Source organism: Natator depressus, chromosome 6, assembly GCF_965152275.1.
Source record: "Natator depressus isolate rNatDep1 chromosome 6, rNatDep2.hap1, whole genome shotgun sequence".
NCBI classification, from domain to species: domain Eukaryota; kingdom Metazoa; phylum Chordata; order Testudines; family Cheloniidae; genus Natator; species Natator depressus.
This window is the reverse complement of record NC_134239.1, coordinates 27476678-27494003: the sequence shown is the minus strand read 5'-3', so window position 1 is coordinate 27494003 and position 17326 is coordinate 27476678. Positions and strand designations below refer to the sequence as shown.

Below are 17326 nucleotides of genomic sequence, written 5' to 3'. Positions count from 1 at the left end.
AGAGCTGCGGCTGCCAGGGAGAGATGGTCCTCCTCCCCAGCCCCAGCTCGCGGGCTGCTGTGGCAGGGGAGAGAGGGCACATCCATCACATTAGAAAGGTAAAACTACTGATATGAAATATGAGCTGTGTGCTTTTATTTGTAGAACAAAAAAACGTTAATTATTATTAAGGTTTTTTTTTATATAGCACTTTTACCAAAGCACTTTACAATAGTTACGTAATGGTACAAACAACATTTGGAAAGATCATTAAGTGGTCCGCTGAGACCCTCAGCAATTTTCAAGTGGTCTGCAGGAAAAAAAAGTTTGAACCACTGGTCTAGGACATCAGAAAACAAAGGAATATGTTCTGGGAATGTCGAAGCTAATACTGTATACAGATCACAAAGGATTATTTATATATGTAAAAAGCTATTCAAATCAGACATTAAGTAATACTATATGTAAGAGAGACAAAAACCGTATGTTGGCCAACATTTTCCAAAGTAGTTTTCAGATTTTGGGTGCTTAACTTGAGACATCTTAAAGGGGTCTGATTGCGCTCAGCACTTTCTGGCACTCACCATTTGAAAATCAAGCCCCTCTAAGGTGTCTTAATTTGGGCATCCAGAAATCGAGGCACATATAATCACTATATCAGAGGGGTAGCCGTGTTAGTCTGGATCTGTAAAAGCGGCAGAGAGTCCTGTGGCACCTTATAGACTAACAGACGTATTGGCGCTTAAGCTTTCGTGGGTGAATACCCACTTCGTAGGGTGCATATCATGGAAATTTCCAGAGGCAGGTATAAATATGCAAGCAAGAATCAGGCTAGGGAACACCAAGGGAGGAGAAACTGCTTAGTTTCTCTTCCCTTGGTATTCACACCTCAGCTGCTAGAATAGGGCCTCATCCTCCCTGATTGAACTAACCTCATTATCCCTAGCCTGATTCTTGCTTGCATATTTATACCTGCCTCTGGAAATTTCCAATACATGCATCCAACAAAGTGGGTATTCACCCACGAAACCTTATGCTCCAATACGTCTGTTAGTCTATAAGGTGCCACAGGACTCTTTGCTGCTATAATCACTAGTCACTTTTGAAAACCCGGGGCACTGCTTTTATTTATGTGGGGCATAGAGATGCACTGTGCTTTACAAGTCTGTAAAATGAAAGGTCCTTGTTCTAATGAAGTTACAGTCTAACACATGCCCACCTCATCCCAGCTCCAATGTGGTGGGATGAGGTGCTATGATCCAATAACTCCTTCATGCCAGCTGCAAGTGTGTTACAGGAATGTCCTGATTCTGGTACGTGCATTCTGGTTCACCAAGAATGTTATGTGAGGTCTTAAATGAAAGCCAGGATCATACTGGTCAGTAATAGCATTGTGGAATGTATGTGCAGATACTAAGTAAGGACTTACGTATATATACTGAAAATATAGAATCATAGAATAGAATCATACAATATCAGAGTTGGAAGAGACCTCAGGAGGTCATCTAGTCCAACCCCCTGCTCAAAGCAGGACCAATCCCCAACAAAATCATCCCAGCCAGGGCTTTGTCAAGCCTGACCTTAAAAACCTCAAAGGAAGGAGATTCCACCACCTCCCTAGTTAATGCATTCCAGTGCTTCACCACTCTCCCAGTGAAAGTTTTTCCTAATATCCACCCCCTAAACCTCCCCCACTGCAACTTGATACCATTACTCCTTGTTCTTTGAATCTTGCCTCAATGACATCCTTGGATAGTCAGTTCTACAATTTGTTTTTATATCACATGAAATTTTTTTCATTAATCAGTTTTGAATTTGCCACCTTTTAATTTCATAGAATCATAGAATATCAGAGTTGAAAGGGACCTCTGGAGGTCATCTAGTCCAACCCCCTGCCCAGAGCAGGACCAATCCCCAACTAAATCATCCCAGCCAGGGTTTTGTCAAGCCTGACCTTAAAAACTTCTAAGGAAGGGGATTCCACCACCTCCCTAGGTAACGCATTCCAGTATTTCACCACCCTCCTAGTGAAAAAGTTTTTCCTAATATCCAACCTAAATCTCCCCCACTGCAACTTGAGATCATTACTCCTTGTCCTGTCATCTGCTATCACTGAGAATAGTCTAGATCCATCCTCTTTGGATCCACCTTTCAGGTAGCTGAAAGCAGCTATCAAATCCCCCCTCATTCTTCTCTTCTGCAGACTAAACAATCCCAGTTCCCTCAGCCTCTCCTCATAAGTCATGTGTTCCAAACCCCTAATCATTTTTGTTGCCCTTCGCTGGACTCTCTCCAATTTCTCCACATCCTTCTTCTAGTGTGGGGCCCAAAACTGGACACAGTACTCCAGATGAGGCCTCACCAATGTCGAATAGAGGGGAACGATCACGTCCCTCGATCTGCTGTCAATGCCCCTACTTATACACCCCAAAATGCCATTGGTCTTCTTGGCAACAAGGGCACACTGTTGACTCATATCCAGCTTCTCGTCCACTGTCACCCCTAGGTCCTTCTCTGCAGAACTGCTGCCTAGCCATTCGGTCCCTAGTCTGTAGCGGTGCATTGGATTCTTCCATCCTAAGTGCAGGACTCTGCACTTGTCCTTGTTGAACCTCATCAGATTTCTTTTGGCCCAATCCTCCAATTTGTCTAGGGCCCTCTGTATCCTATCCCTACCCTCCAGTGTATCTACCTCTCCTCCCAGTTTAGTGTCATCTGCAAACTTGCTGAGGGTGCAATCCACACCATCCTCCAGATCATTAATGAAGATATTGAACAAAGCCGGCCCCAGGACCGACCCTTGGGGTACTCCGCTAGATACCGGCTGCCAACTAGACATGGAGCCATTGATCACTACCCGTTGAGCCTGACAATCTAGCCAACTTTCTATCCACCTTGTAGTGCATTCATCCAGCCCATACTTCTTTATCTTGCTGACAAGAATACTGTGGGAGACCGTGTCAAAAGCTTTGCTAAAGTCAAGGAATAACACGTCCACTGCTTTCCCTTCATCCACAGAACCAGTTATCTCATCATAGAAGGCAATTAGATTAATCAGGCATGACTTTCCCTTGGTGAATCCATGCTGGCTGTTCCTGATCACTTTCCTCTCGTCTAAGTGCTTCAGAATTGATTCCTTGAGGACATGCTCCATGATTTTTCCGGGGACTGAGGTGAGGCTGACTGGCCTGTAGTTCCCAGGATCCTCCTTCTTCCCTTTTTTAAAGATTGGCACTACATTAGCCTTTTTCCAGTCGTCCGGGACTTCCCCCAATGGCCATGAGTTTTCAAAGATAATGGCCAATGGCTCTGCAATCACATCCGCCAATTCCTTTAGCACTCTCGGATGCAACGCATCCGGCCCCATGGACTTGTGCACGTCCAGTTTTTCTAAATAGTCCCGAGCCACTTCTTTCTTCACAGAGGGCTGGCCACCTCCTCCCCATGCTGTGCTGACCAGTGCAGTAGTCTGGGAGCTGACCTTGTTCGTGAAGACAGAGGCAAAAAAAGCATTGAGTACATTAGCTTTTTCCACATCCTCTGTCACTAGGTTGCCTCCCTCATTCAGTAAGGGGCCCACACTTCCCTTGGCTTTCTTCTTGTTGCCAACATACCTGAAGAAACCCTTCTTGTTACTCTTAACATCCCTCGCTAGCTGCAACTCCAGGTGTGATTTAGCCTTCCTGATTTCATTCCTATATGCCAAGCAATATTTATATACTCATCCCTGGTCATTTGTCCAATCTTCCACTTCTTGTATGCCTCTTTTTTGTGTTTAAGATCAGCAAGGATTTCACTGTTAAGCCAAGCTGGTCACCTGCCATCTTTACTATTCTTTCTACACAACGGGATGGTTTGTCCCTGTAACCACAATAAGGATTCTTTAAAATACAGCCGGCTCTCCTGGACAAATATGTTTTAAAGTCTGTGTTAAGGCAGAGTTGACGAATTGGTTTCCTGTCGGACAAAAGATGTTTATTCTATCTCTGTCGAGAGGTAAATTAAGCATTGTAAACTAACACAATGGATACTATTTACATATGAAGTCAATGGAGAGATGTGAAATCAGCAAGGAAGCAGCACACAGGAAATTTAAGCCACAGGTGGTTAAGCCTGCCCCTGAGTACAAACAATGAACTTTGGGTATAGAAGTAGAAGGTAAAGAAGACACACCCCTTTTATCCTGCTCCTAGGAAGTAAATGGGTGGTGCATTTACTATGGGGAGGCATACCTTAGTGGTTTGAGTATTGGCCTGCTAAACCCAGAGCTGTGAGTTCAATCCTTGAGGGGGCCATTTAGGGATCTGGGGCAAAAATTGGGGATTGGCCCTGCTTTGAGCAGGGGGTTGGACTAGATGACCTCCTAAGGTCCCTTTCAACCCTGATACTCTTTGATTCTATGATTTACATTCATGAAAATGGGATCTCAGCTAACTTTGGTGGCTATTTCTACAAAAGATGTTGGGTGAGATAAACTTCTTTAGACAGGAAGTTATCCTGATAGTTATGTTTACTCTCTAGAAAGTGTATTATGATTTTGTTTTGTATGTAACCTGTTGTTTCTAATATTCTAACTCACTATGTCTTGAATCTTTCATAATAAACTTATTTTTGTTTTCACCATCAATATATCTCCATGCGATGGTGTCATGCAAAGTGCTGATCTTGGGTTGACTCATATTAGTTAGTGTGTACAGTATTTCCTTGGGACAGCAAACCAGGGCCACCCGGGCGGTAGGGGGGAGGTGGGGCAATTTGCCCCAGGCCCCAGGCCATGCAGGGGCCCCCACGAGAGTTTTCAGACCCAGAGCGGAAGACGCCGCGGCGGCAATTCAGCGGGTCCTTCAGTGCCGCCAAACACACCCAGAGTGAAGGACCTGCCCCTGAAGACCCGCCGCCGCTCCGGGTCTTTGGCTGCAATTGGGCAGCGAGGGGTCCTTCCGCTCCATGTCTTTGGCGAAGTGCCCCGAAGACCCGGAGCGGAAGGACCCCCGCCTCCGAAGACCCCAGGCCCCCTGAATCCTCTGGGCGGCCCTGCAGCAAACCTGGTATTTGGGTGAGTGTTCAGTGTATAAGAGGTTGGACGCTACAAGGAATGCCTCAAAGCAGTGGTTTTCAAACTTTTTAAGCTGTGTGCCCCATTCCAAATAATGTAGTCTACCGTGTACCCCCATCTGAGATAGGGTCATAATACACCTATGATTAGGTTGCCAAGTCTTACTAAATAAAGTGCGTTGTGCGCCATTACAGGATTTTTCTTGCATACCCCCGATGAGAGCTCGCGTACCCCAGTCTGAAAACCACTGCCTCAAAGGAACTCCGGGACTGGGTACACCTATTGTTAGTCTGCAAGGCAAAGTCAGGGCTGGCAAAGCCCAGAGGAGAGTGCTTGTGAGGCTCACAGGCGGGCGGTATCAGGAAGCGGATACCCAGTTATGCACAAACAAGTCTTCCTCGTGTGGGAGGGAGGGGGGATGAGAAGGTGACTCAGTCCAGTGACCCGAGAACCATCACTGATGCACACATTGACAGAGAGGAGAGAACACGAGTATAAAGCTACTGTATTTATCCAAAATGGAAAGACTGGTGAAGGAAGGTTTCAGAGAGAAGTGGGTTTTGCAGAGAGATGTGGAGGAGGGACGGGATGCTTGCAGCACTGAAGTGGACAGCAATTCCAAATGTGGGAGAATGATGGCCGCGGGAGTAATGCTACCTTATGCAAAGTTGGGATTTGCTGCCTTCATAATCACTCCATACCCATCCTTCCACCAAGCCACTGCCAGCAACTCAGGCAATCCCTGCTCTGTGCCAGTTCCTTCCCCAGTGTCTCTGTCCCTTCCATCTCAGGCAGGTGCATTTAAATTCCCAGTTGTGTCCAGAAGCCTGTATACTGGCTCAAAGGAGGGAGAGAATGAGAATAACCTCACTGCTATCCAAGGGCTTTGCTTGAATATGTGGCTTCTTAGGCAGCCACTCCCTTAGACCAGTGGTTCTCAAACTTTTTGTATTGGCAAACCCTTTCATACAACAAGCCTCTGAGTGCAACCCCCCTTACAAATTACATTTAAAAATATTTAACACTATTTTAAATGCTGGAGGCAAAGGGGGATTGGGAATGGAGCTGGGGAGGGAATCCCGAGCTGACAGCCCCATACGTGGTGGGGCTCCAACTGACAGCCCACCAGGTGTGGGGCTGACAGCTCACAACCCCCATGTAATAATCTTGCCACCCCTCTGAGGGCGGGTCACGACCCCTAGTTTGAGAACCCTTGCCTTAGACTATGCTAAACCCAAATCTACACAAGCCAGGAAACAAAATTTAACCTGAAACTGCACCCTACTCCATTGTGCCTTTTCCCACATTCATGAGATATCAAGTCACTTGTAGTTTGAAGACCCCTCTGCACAGTGGGGTAATGCTCAGTGTTAAAACACCAGCCATTCCCGATACGCTAGAGGACAGAGGGTAAGGAGTGATATCCTGCCCTTACTTTCAGCAGCACAGGGAGGAGTGGTGAGGTTTAATGTATAGTTCAAGAGCCTCCTTCCTAAGAAAGGCCAGGATAGCTCAGGGCAAGTCAGGGAGCACTGGAAACAGAACAGTATGCTCCTGCAAGGGAGCATGGTACAGTAGCAGGTCTGCTAGCCAGCTGAGAGTATGGTCACACAGCCTACCTGGATCCCACTTCCTTGGGGCCATGATGTCCCTGAGACCACAGTAGCTGACGGGGTGGCAGGTTTGTATAATTTTTGGTGGGCCCAGAATGGGTCCAAGTCCCATTCCCCCGCCCCACCTGCCTAAGGCTCTGGGAGGGAGTTTGGGTGCTGGGTGCAGGCTCTGGGCTGGGGCAGAGGGTTGGGGTTCAGGCTCTGGGAGGGAGTTTGGGTGCGGGCTCTGGGCTGGGGCAGGGATTTGGGGTGCAGGAGGTGGGCTCTGGGAGGAAGTTTGGGTGCGGGGTGCAGGCTCTGGGCTGGGGAAGGGGTGCACGAGAGGGTGAGTGGTGCGACATTTACCTCGGGCAGCTCCCGAAAGCAACCCGCACACCCCTGTGGCAGCAGCTCCTAGGCGGGGGGGAGGGGTGGAGGTCTCCACATGCCGCTGCCTGTAGGCACCGCCCCCACAGCTCCCCTTGGCTGCAGTTCCAATGGCAGAGTTGGCATTCGGGATGGGGGCAGCGCACGGAGACTCCTCCCACCCCCCGGGGCCTCAGGGACATGCCAGCCACTTCTGGGGGAGGCAGGCAGGGCCAGGAGACGCTCTGGGGGAGGCGTGCGGGGGTCGCAGGTGGGGCTGGGGGAGAGACCGGGCCCCGAACATTGGTGGAGCCAGGCCCCCGTGCTCTGAATATTCCTGGAGCACGGGCACCACCGGCCCATACCACTCACCGCCCCTTGTAGCTGAGTTAGGTGAGAATCCCGTCTTTGTTGCTATGTGAATGCACTGAGACTGGGGGAAGAGAGGAGACTTCGTACATCTTCTTCCCCACAGTGCACCAGCTCAGCTTAGGGCAGGATTTGGCCACAGCAGGAGTGAGAGGTTTTGCAATACAAACGCTGCACTGAGTGAGTCTCTCCTGACACCTCCAAGCACTTTTTTCCCCCCCTCCTGTTGGTCTGACATGTCATTATTCAGGTAAAAGACAAGCTTCAACAGGAACTACACGCTCTGGTGATCATGGAGACAAGCCATTCAGAAACCTCTTTGGCCCCCAACGGCAAAGAAAGTATTCACGGTCTGGATGTTTCACATACCTTTGGTATACACAGTTCTTAAAGGCTGTATTGGTGTATTGGCCAACAGGAATTTTTCACAAGGGAATCGTGATGAAACAAAACCCTGTGCTGAGCCCTTCAAGCTGAATGCAGTTCATACTAAGGGTCACACAGTTCTCGTTTTCTTATACAAATACTACTGTGCCTTTAACCTGGGAACAGAAGTGGACTAAAAGGGAAAGAAGAATTGGATAGCAGCAAGGAGGCTTTGCCATTTAACAACTGGGCCTCCAACGTTAAATGTTCAACAAGGAGGACTCCCAATTCAACTTCTCTCCTTCCCTCTCAGGTAGTAATTATTGTATTACGTAGCATGTAGAAGCTCCAACTGAGAAAAAGGTCCCATTTTTCTAGGCACTGCATACATGCATAGTAAAAGGCCGGCCCTGCACCATAAAGTTTACAGTTAAATACACAAAGGAAGTATTATTATCCCCATTTACAGGTGGGGAACGGAAGCAGAGATTAAGTGACTTTCCCAAGGTTACACAGGAAGCCTGTGGCAGAGATGGGCATCGATCCAAGATCTCCCAAGTCCTAGTTCAGTGCCTGAGTCACAAGGCCATCCTTCCTCGCTGTTTTGCCTTAACAAAGAAACAGTATTTCCTCCTCCATTTGAGCCCTAGCGACACTGCCAGAGTGGCAGTCCAGTCATGACATTTTCCATTCGTGAGAAGGCCAAATGTAGCTCTAGTGAGTAACGAGTAGACACTGGGGAATACTGCACAGCCTGCATATCGAGGGTTAAATAGTACTCTCTGATATTTGCATGTTATTCCCATCAACCTCAGACCAGAATCCAGCCAGGAGTATTTTGGTCTTTCCATATAATCCTCGCTAATTACATTTTTATTATTTCCAGGTTTCTAGCTCTTTCCATCACAACAAGGCTTCACAACTGCTGCCCTATCCACATAGTTTTCTTGAAAGCTATATCCAGATAAATACCCGAGTGTGATCCATAACCTCCAAGAGACGCTACATTTTCAAAGCCTAGGTGTGAGGCTGCTTAAATATCATAATTACTCAGCAAAGGAAACCTACGAAACACACTGACTGTTGGCTGGAGTCTAGGGACTAAAACAGGTGTGGGCAAACTTTCTGGCCCGAGGGCCACATCGGGGTGCGAAACTGTATGGAGGGCCAGGTAGGGAAGGCTGTGCCTCCCCAAACAGCCTGGCCCCCACCCCCTATCCGCCCCCTCCCACTTCCCACCCGCTGACTGCCCCCCTCAGAACCCTCAACCCATCCAACCCCTCCTGCTCTTGTCCCCTGACCACCCCCTCCCGGGACCCCCACCCCACGGACCCCCCCATCTAACCCTTCCTGCTCCCTGTCCCCTGATTGCCCTGACCCCTATCCACACCCCCGCCCTCTGATAGGCCCCCCTGGGACTCCACCCCCTATCCAACCCCCCCTGCTCCCTGTCCCCTGACTGCCCCAACCCCATCCACACACCCCCCAACCAGTGGTGAGCTGGAGCCGGTTCGCACCCGGTTCGCTAGAACCAGTTGTTAAATTTAGAAGCCCACCGCCCCCGCTCTGCTTCTCCGCCCCGCCAGGCTTCCCGCGAATCAGCTGTTCGCGCGGGAAGCCGGGGCAGGCTGAGAAGCAGGCCGCCGGCTTCCTGCTCAGGCATGCGCAGGTGAGCTGGGGCAGGGGGGTGCGAGGAGGGCCGCCCGCGCTGCAGCAGGTAACCCGGGGGGGGGGCGTGCAGGGGAACTGCTCCCCGCCCCAGCTCACCTCCGCCACCCTCAGCCTGAGTATGAAGCCGCCGCCTGCTTCTCTGCCCCCCCGCCCCCCCCCTTATCTGTCCCCCCACCCCACTTCCCGCCGAACAGCTGATTCGCGCGGGAATCTGGGGCAGGCTGAGAAGCAGGCCGCGGCTTCCCGCTCAGGACCAGGGATGCGCTGGGGCCGGGGGGGGGGAGCGGCGAGGAGGGCCGCCTGCGCCGCAGCAGGTAACGGGAGTGGGGGGCGCACAGGGGAACCACTCCCCACCCCAGCTCACCTCCGCCTCCCTGGGCCTGAGCGGGAAGCCACTGCCTACTTCTCAGCCTCCCCCGGCTTCCCGCTGAACAGCTGATTCGTGGGAAGCCAGGGGGGCACAGAGAAGCAGAGCAGGGCGGTGCTTTCAGGGGAGGAGGCGGAGGTGGAGCGGAGGTGATCTGGGGCCAGGCGCAGGGTGGGGAGCTGCCAGTGGGTGCTCTGCACCCACCAATTTTCCCCGTGGGTGCTCCAGCCCTAGAGCACCCAGGGAGTCGGTGCCTAAGGCGCCACTTTTGATGTGATCAGTGGGGGAGCGGCTGCTCCCCCTGCTCCCCCCCAGCTATGCTCCCCTGCCCGGAGGAGCCAGAGGGACCTGCTGGATGCTTCCTGGGAACTGCCCCAGGTAAGCACCTCCGGGACTTCCCACCTCACCCCCTGGCAGGTACCTCTGGTTCTTAGGGGTGGGGTGGGCACCCACTATCATGGCCTACGAGACCCTCCTGCCCGGTTCTGGGGGCAGTCAGGGGACAGGGGAGGGGGGTGGATGGGTCAGGGGTCCTTGGGGGGCGGGCATCAAGGAACACTGGGGGGTTGGATGGGGCAGGAGTCCCTGGGGGCGGGGGTGGGCAACGACCCCCTCGTGGGGTGAGGAGGGAACCCGTTGTTAAGATTTTGGCAGCTCATCACTGCCCCCAACCCTCCCCAGGACCCCACCCCCCTTCCAACCTCCCCTGCTCCCCATCCCATCCAATTGCCCCCCCCCCCCACCGGAACCCTCTGCCCCTTATCCAACCCCCCCGCTCCCCGCCCCCTTACCATGCCACTCAGAGCAGCAGGAGTTCGCAGCCACCGTGCTCCCCCACAGGAGCGGCGGGCCAGAGCGCTGGCGGCGCAGCGAGCTGAGGCTGCGGGAGAGAGTGGACAGCAGGGGCGAGCCTCCCCGGCTGGGAGCTCAAGGGCCGGGCAGGACGGTCCCGCAGGCCAGATGTGGCCCGCGGGCTGTAGTTTGCCCACCTCTGCACTAAAATAAGGTTGCTACACTCACCCTCCATCCACTCACTTTCTGAATACAAGCATGACACCCCCCATTCTGCAAAGCAGGACTTTCCTGTCCCATGGCCTAGGCTGGAAAAGATTGAGGGTTCTCCTTTCCCTTCACTCCCTGGCACATTTCTCTCCATTTCCTAATCTTCCTTCCCCTGATATAATTACAATGCAGCATCTTTACCCCAGACAGAGGATAGGTCGAGGGTACACAGATCTTTTAACTACACCCAGCATGCGATGAAGTGAAAAGGACTGCACTCACTGACAACTCAGCCTTTACTTTCCAGGGGTTGAGAGCCAGGCTGGGATCTCCCATGTTGCTGACTGGTATTGCACCATTTGAATGATTTCAGATACACTTAGGTAGGTAACATATTCACAGATGTGGAAAGCATGGCATACAATCTGTGCTAGTTTTCAAGCATACTAGGGATGGAAAAACTCAAACTGATCTATATCATGACACCAGTCCAAACATACCCACACCCTGGTGTATCCCATTTCTGCAGCCTGGGTGGCAGAAGAGAGCCAGCCACATAAGGAAACAGTTGGCCTGCTCTCTTCTCCTTGCCCGCACCCACCAGACAGCAGACTCTTCTTAGCGAACACCACATCACCATGTTGTGCCCAAAAGAACCCATGCAATATCTGGGTTCAGCTTGGCAGACCTGGTTCAGCCAGGTTGGTATTTCCACTCAAACCTGTTACCCAGACCAAGAGGGGTAGTGTGACCACAAGATTGGGTACCTAGGACTCCTGAGCTCTAATCACAGTGCTGACACTGGTTCCCTCTGTGGCCCTGGGCTATTAAAAATCTCAGTTGATGACCTCTTTCCTCCCAGCCGAGATGAGCCTACACCAAACCCTGCAACTGAACTTTGGACAGAATGTGGGGGTTTGAAATCCAGAACAACATCCAAATGTTGCAACTCCATCTCTGCTCTGTCTCCCTTGCCTACACCCTCTTAATTTTTCCTCCCCTCACCGGCTGTTGTCTCAAACTGGATTACCGGATAGCATTTGATGCCTCTTTGGGGTGCAGTCTGAAAGACACAGTATGAAATAAAGCTGAATTGTATTGTACAGTATCAAAGACATAGATGGGACTGTAAAAATCACCAGGGGTGGGACTGTTAAAGAAATAGGCATAGTGTTGCCGTGATTGTGAGCTCTCTTGCTAGGAAAGGTGCTGTGTTTCTGCAGCCACTGCATGTGGGTTTTTCATTGCATGAACTGAAACAGCCACACAAAGGAGCTAGGTTTTTAATGAATGAATGATGCAGTCTCTTATCTTGCACTTAGCCTCATTCATGCTGGGTAGCTCCCTGAAAAGAGGAAACATTCATCTGAAATGCCAGTTATCAAACAGGGAGGGGTGCCTGTCAGCAGGTGTGTGGACTACAGAGGAGAAGGCAGGCAATCCCCTCAGACTCAGCACAGCCAGGCTGGCAACTCTAATGTGTGGCCTGCTCTACACTAGGAAATTAGGTTGGTACAACTACGTAGCACAGGGGGTGAAACATCCACACTCGACAGTAACTGTTATACTGACCTAATCCTCAGTGTAGACAGCAGTAGGTTGACAGGAGGCCCCTCTCTGCCCATGACTACATTCTAAGCTGCTTTAATCAGACACAAGTCTTGCCTCATGGTTACAGATGTTGATACTTTAAACCATTACGGTGTACTATTATTCCCATGCTAATTAGCAAAGGCTTCGAAAGCAAGGACATTTATTGCCCCCGAAAGAAGTCGGCCCTCACGTCTCCTTTTCCTAGCCCAAGAGGCCAGAGCTGACGCTACTCATGTTTTCTTCCCCAAAAGGCTAGGACTAATGCAGCCCCCAAAGTCATATTGAGACCACAGCCTCTAAAATTCAAATCATCACCATGCAAAATGAACAGAGGGGGGAGAGAGATTTGCACTTTGGTGCAAATTGCTTTAACCCTTAGGATCCTGGTTTGCCCTGATTGCCAGCCAAATAAATGCTGTGGAGGAGAGACTGCATGCGTTTGCAGTCTCTGAAGAGTTAATTCAGCTCCAAGGGCGTCTCTATTTCAACTCCAATCATAGTTCCACTTGACAAAACAGCCCATTATTCACTCCCCCTTTCCTGTGCAGTGGCAAGGAGCAGGAACTACTATGACAAGCCTGCGCTGAGATGCCAGTACAATACAATTTATTGGCAGACTGGACATCAGCCACAAGGAACTCACCCTCCAAAGTTGCTTGACAAAGAACAAAGGAATGTTTGTGCCAGTTGTCACCAACGCAAGCTGCTCGGCTAATCAACATCATCATCCCAGGCTGAGAAATACCAGGGTTCCTATTGGAAGTGAGCAAGAGAGATTCCAACTGCCAGAATGGCCACTATTGTCTAGAAATAGAGTGCAGGCCCATGACCCTTTGCCATGTTCAATTCTTGGTTCCCATCTTCAACTCTTTAAACCACCCACAGACTTTCCATTCCTCCCGCACAAGCGAGAAGCAATGAGAAATTCCACAAAATTCCCCATAGGAACATTGTTCAGCTGCGTTACGGGAAAGAAATATGATTCTCTACTGCAGGCAAACAACCTCCTTCTTTCCCCCTTGAGGAAGAAGAAGAATAGCTTGGCAAAAAAAAAAAAAAAGCCAAAACCCCACTGCAATAACATTTAATAAGAGACCAAGGGGGTTTGGCTAGGAACATCCTGAATTCAACAGAATAATTGTTCCAAGACATTTATGTCTAAAAACAAGTCACTAAGATTAAGAAACCTCTCCCTCTCCGTAAAAAGCAGACAAATGCAGGGTCATGAAGCAAAGGTTTCATTATGATCTTGTTAAAAGAGAGACTGGTCGCCATGAATTACAGACTCAGAAGAAGGGATGAAGTCCATGTAATTGCACTACCCAGGCTCATCATTCCACCTTTGGAAACCATTCCCACCTCATTCCTTCATACTAACTCAATAGCCCTGAAACAAAATATTATGCAACCAACCTGCCCTGTTCCATCTAGGCATTTATATCCTGGTTTTACTCAGTTCTAATTTAGTTGGTAGATGAACAGAAAAAGACTTTAGCAAAAAACAATACACAAAAATGAAACAATTCTGAGGAACGTAAAGCTCGACTGCTCATCATAATTAAAGAACCTGGCCCAAACCCTCAGCTGGTGTAAATCTTCCTAGCTCCAAAGAAGCTGTGCTGATTTATACCAGCTGAGGGTCTGGCCTTCCCAAGTCACTGTTTTAAAGACCACTGTCTTTTAGCTAACGTTTCATTTGGGTGATTACCTTCTAAAAGCAACCCCTGTCCTGTCCCATGTTTCCAGTGGTAGAACATTCTTCAGTTCCTGTTGCAAACTGTTGTACAGCATTGTTGGCTGCTGCTAAACGGCAGCCACGCTTCACCTGTTTGTATATTGTTTGTATGCAGGTGGGTGGGAAGGGCTGTGCTGTGGGGTGAGAATCCCCAGCAAAGTGATACAGTAGCAGATCCCTTAAGTGACAAGAGATTCATCCAGATGACACTGGAAAGCCACCACCAGTTCTAACCATCACAGCTCCTTGGCTACAGCTTCATGCAGTTTAGGTGATAAGCAAACAAATTTAGCATTTTGCAGAGGAGCAGACACAGGGCTTCTGACTCCAGTTTAGGACTTGGGGTGGTGGTCAGGAAGCGGGACCCTGCCTCAAGCTCCCTGTGAGACTTTGAACAAGTCACTCAGCTTCTCTGTGCTACCACTTCCCCATCTGCAAAATGGGGATAAAGTATTTCCCTATCTCAGAGGGGTGTTGCGAGGATAAATTGATTAAAGTTTGTAAAGTGCTTTGAGAAGCACAGACTGAAGTTGCTATAGGAGTATAAAGCATAATGGACTAGATCCTCAGCATTGATTACACTGGACCTACCCCAGATTATACGAGTTGCGGAATAGGGCCAATTATTTCCATCTCCCTCCCTAGCACACAAATATTTAACCACCAAAAATATGAATAATATTGTAAACAGCAAAAAGAGAACATTGGCAAGCTTTGGGGAGGGAAATGCAGAAAACTCCAGTTACATTCTTCTTCTGTGATATCACAACAAAGCACTTTCCTTAATGGCAAGGGGACTGTGTCCATTTTTCTCTAAAAAATGAAGCTTGTGAAAGCTTAAGTGATTATGCCAATAAAAATACAACTGGAGCCTTCTCTTACCAACGCGGAATGTTAGGAGGACACAGTGTACTAGAACTGCTTAGCATATGTCACAGCCTCACTGCCAGAGCAAGGCGTGAAGAGGTTCGGGGTATGGTTAGGAACCAGCTGGTGGGATTTAATTGTACTGATGTATTTCCATGGTAATGGATGGCTGTGTTATTTGTAAAGGGACATGGAGCCTTGCACCTCAAAGATGATGGCTGAAATACAGCCGAGGTCTGTAGTGATTTTTAGAAGGCTGTTTGGTGGTCTTCGTTCAGTTGCTACTGGACAAGTGTTCACATTGCAAAATTTACCACCACAGTTAGCAATTGTCGTCTACCTCAGCTGCAGGGACAATGATTGAATTAGCATAGAGGCAGGACTACTCTCTCATCTTTAGAGCACAAATCTGGGTCAGGATTGAGGCACAGGGTGGGAAAGTTTATACTTCATGCTTATAGCCTGTGATGTAGCTAGCCTGTGAATAAATAAGAGGGCAGTCTCTCAGCACATTTCTCCGGCACTAAACCTGTTGTTTAAAAATCAGACTATTATTCCTAGTGTCACGGACCCTATGGCCTTGGATAAGGTTCTTGCTAGTATGTTTCCCACATAGATGCCAAGGAGCAGCCAGCTACCAAGACAGACTTATTAGCCAAAGCTGCCCTCCATAGGATAGAGGTGAAACAACAACTTCAAGAGATTTCCATAAGAGCTGAAATCAAAGAGGAGTGATTTTACCAGAACTGGCTCCAGTTCACCTTTGCTAGTGTAAGGGCTTGTCTACACATGGAATTATTCCTTATTAACTCCCTCTAGATTAATAGATTCTAAGGCCAGAAGGGACCATTGTGATCATCCAGTCTGACCTCCTGTATAACACAGAATTTAGGACTTCCCCCAAAATAATTCCTGTTTGAACTACAGAATCTCTTCTGGAAAAACACCCAGTCTTGATTTAAAAATTGCCAGTGATGGAGAATCCACTACAACCCTTATTAAATTGTTCCAATGGTTAAATTACCCTCACGGTTACAAATGTATACCTTATTTCCAGTCTGAATTTGTTTCACTTCAACTTCCAGACACTGGATCTTGTTAAACCTCGAACTCCTAGGCTGACGGGCCCATTATTGAATATTTGTTCCCCACGTAGGTACTGTAATCAAGTCAACCCTTAACATTCTCTTTGTTATGATACATAGAGATTGAGCACTTTGCGTCTATCACTATAAAGCATGTTTTCCAATCCTTTTATCATTCTTGTGGCTCTTCTCGGGAACCTTCTCCAATTTTTCAACATACTTCTTAAACTGTGGACACCAGAACTGGATACAGTATTCAGCAGCGGTCACACCCGTGCCAAATATAGAGGTAAAATAACCCCTTCACTCCTACTCAAGAGACAAGAGTCCCTTGTTTATACATCCAAGGATTACTTTAGCCCTTTGGGCCACTGTGTTGCTCTGGGAGCACTTGTATTCCTGAATAAGAGTGTCCACCCATGGAGTTAACCAGGGGAAGTTAATCAGATATAACCATGTGTAGATAAGTCCAAAGTTTTCAAAAAATAAGGGCCAAGGATTTTCCAAAGTGACTAGTGATTCTGGGTGACCAACATGAGACACATTTCAGAGGCCTGCTATTCAGACAGTGCTGAGCACCTGTCCTCTGCACATCAGGCCCCTTTAAAGTGTCTCAAGTTGGGCACCCAAGACCTGAAAAATGTTGCTTTTTAAAGTCTTGCCCTTGAAGATTCAAATCTTCGAATTGTGAGCAAAATGAGCAGAGAAGACAGTCTAACCCAGGCAACACATGACAGCAAATAGTAGGGACAGGCATCACAGAATTTTCCTCTCAGAATCCAAAAGGGATGGGGAGTCTGAAGTCAGAGCAGAAAACCCTGGAAGTCAGCCCTTTCAAGACATCCCATATTGGCAAGAGAGCAGAGCATTCCAGCAATCTTTTCAAAACATTGGTGCCCTCTAGTGTGCATTACCAGCAAAACATTGTATGGCAAAAGTGTGTTCCAATCCCTTCCCTTTTAAAGTACACCTCTTCTGTACTGTAATATGTGGACTAGTAGCTGGTATATTGTTAGGGGACATTTTCAAACCAGGGCTGACAGTGCTGAATGAAAAGCATCGTAGATATGAAAACTTCTTTTGACAAACAGACAAAAAGTGGTATTGAAGCACAAGATGGAAAGGTGCTTGTATAGTAAGTGCTGGGAGCCACACAGGTATCTAGTTAAATAAGTCCAGCAATGTCCCCAGATACACACTTGCAATGACATGAAAACAATGGGCTGAGAGATACCCAAAGGAAAATGAAAAACCCACAATCCTGCCAATTTCCCCTAA

General features: G+C 48.7%; 1 protein-coding gene across 2 annotated transcripts in view; it reads right to left on the bottom strand.

Moving 5' to 3' along the window:
• The window catches only part of SLC67A1 (solute carrier family 67 member 1), a 106440-nt gene that overhangs the window by 70410 nt on the left and 18704 nt on the right, over positions 1–17326 (bottom strand). The gene's annotated exons all lie outside the window — the stretch shown is intronic.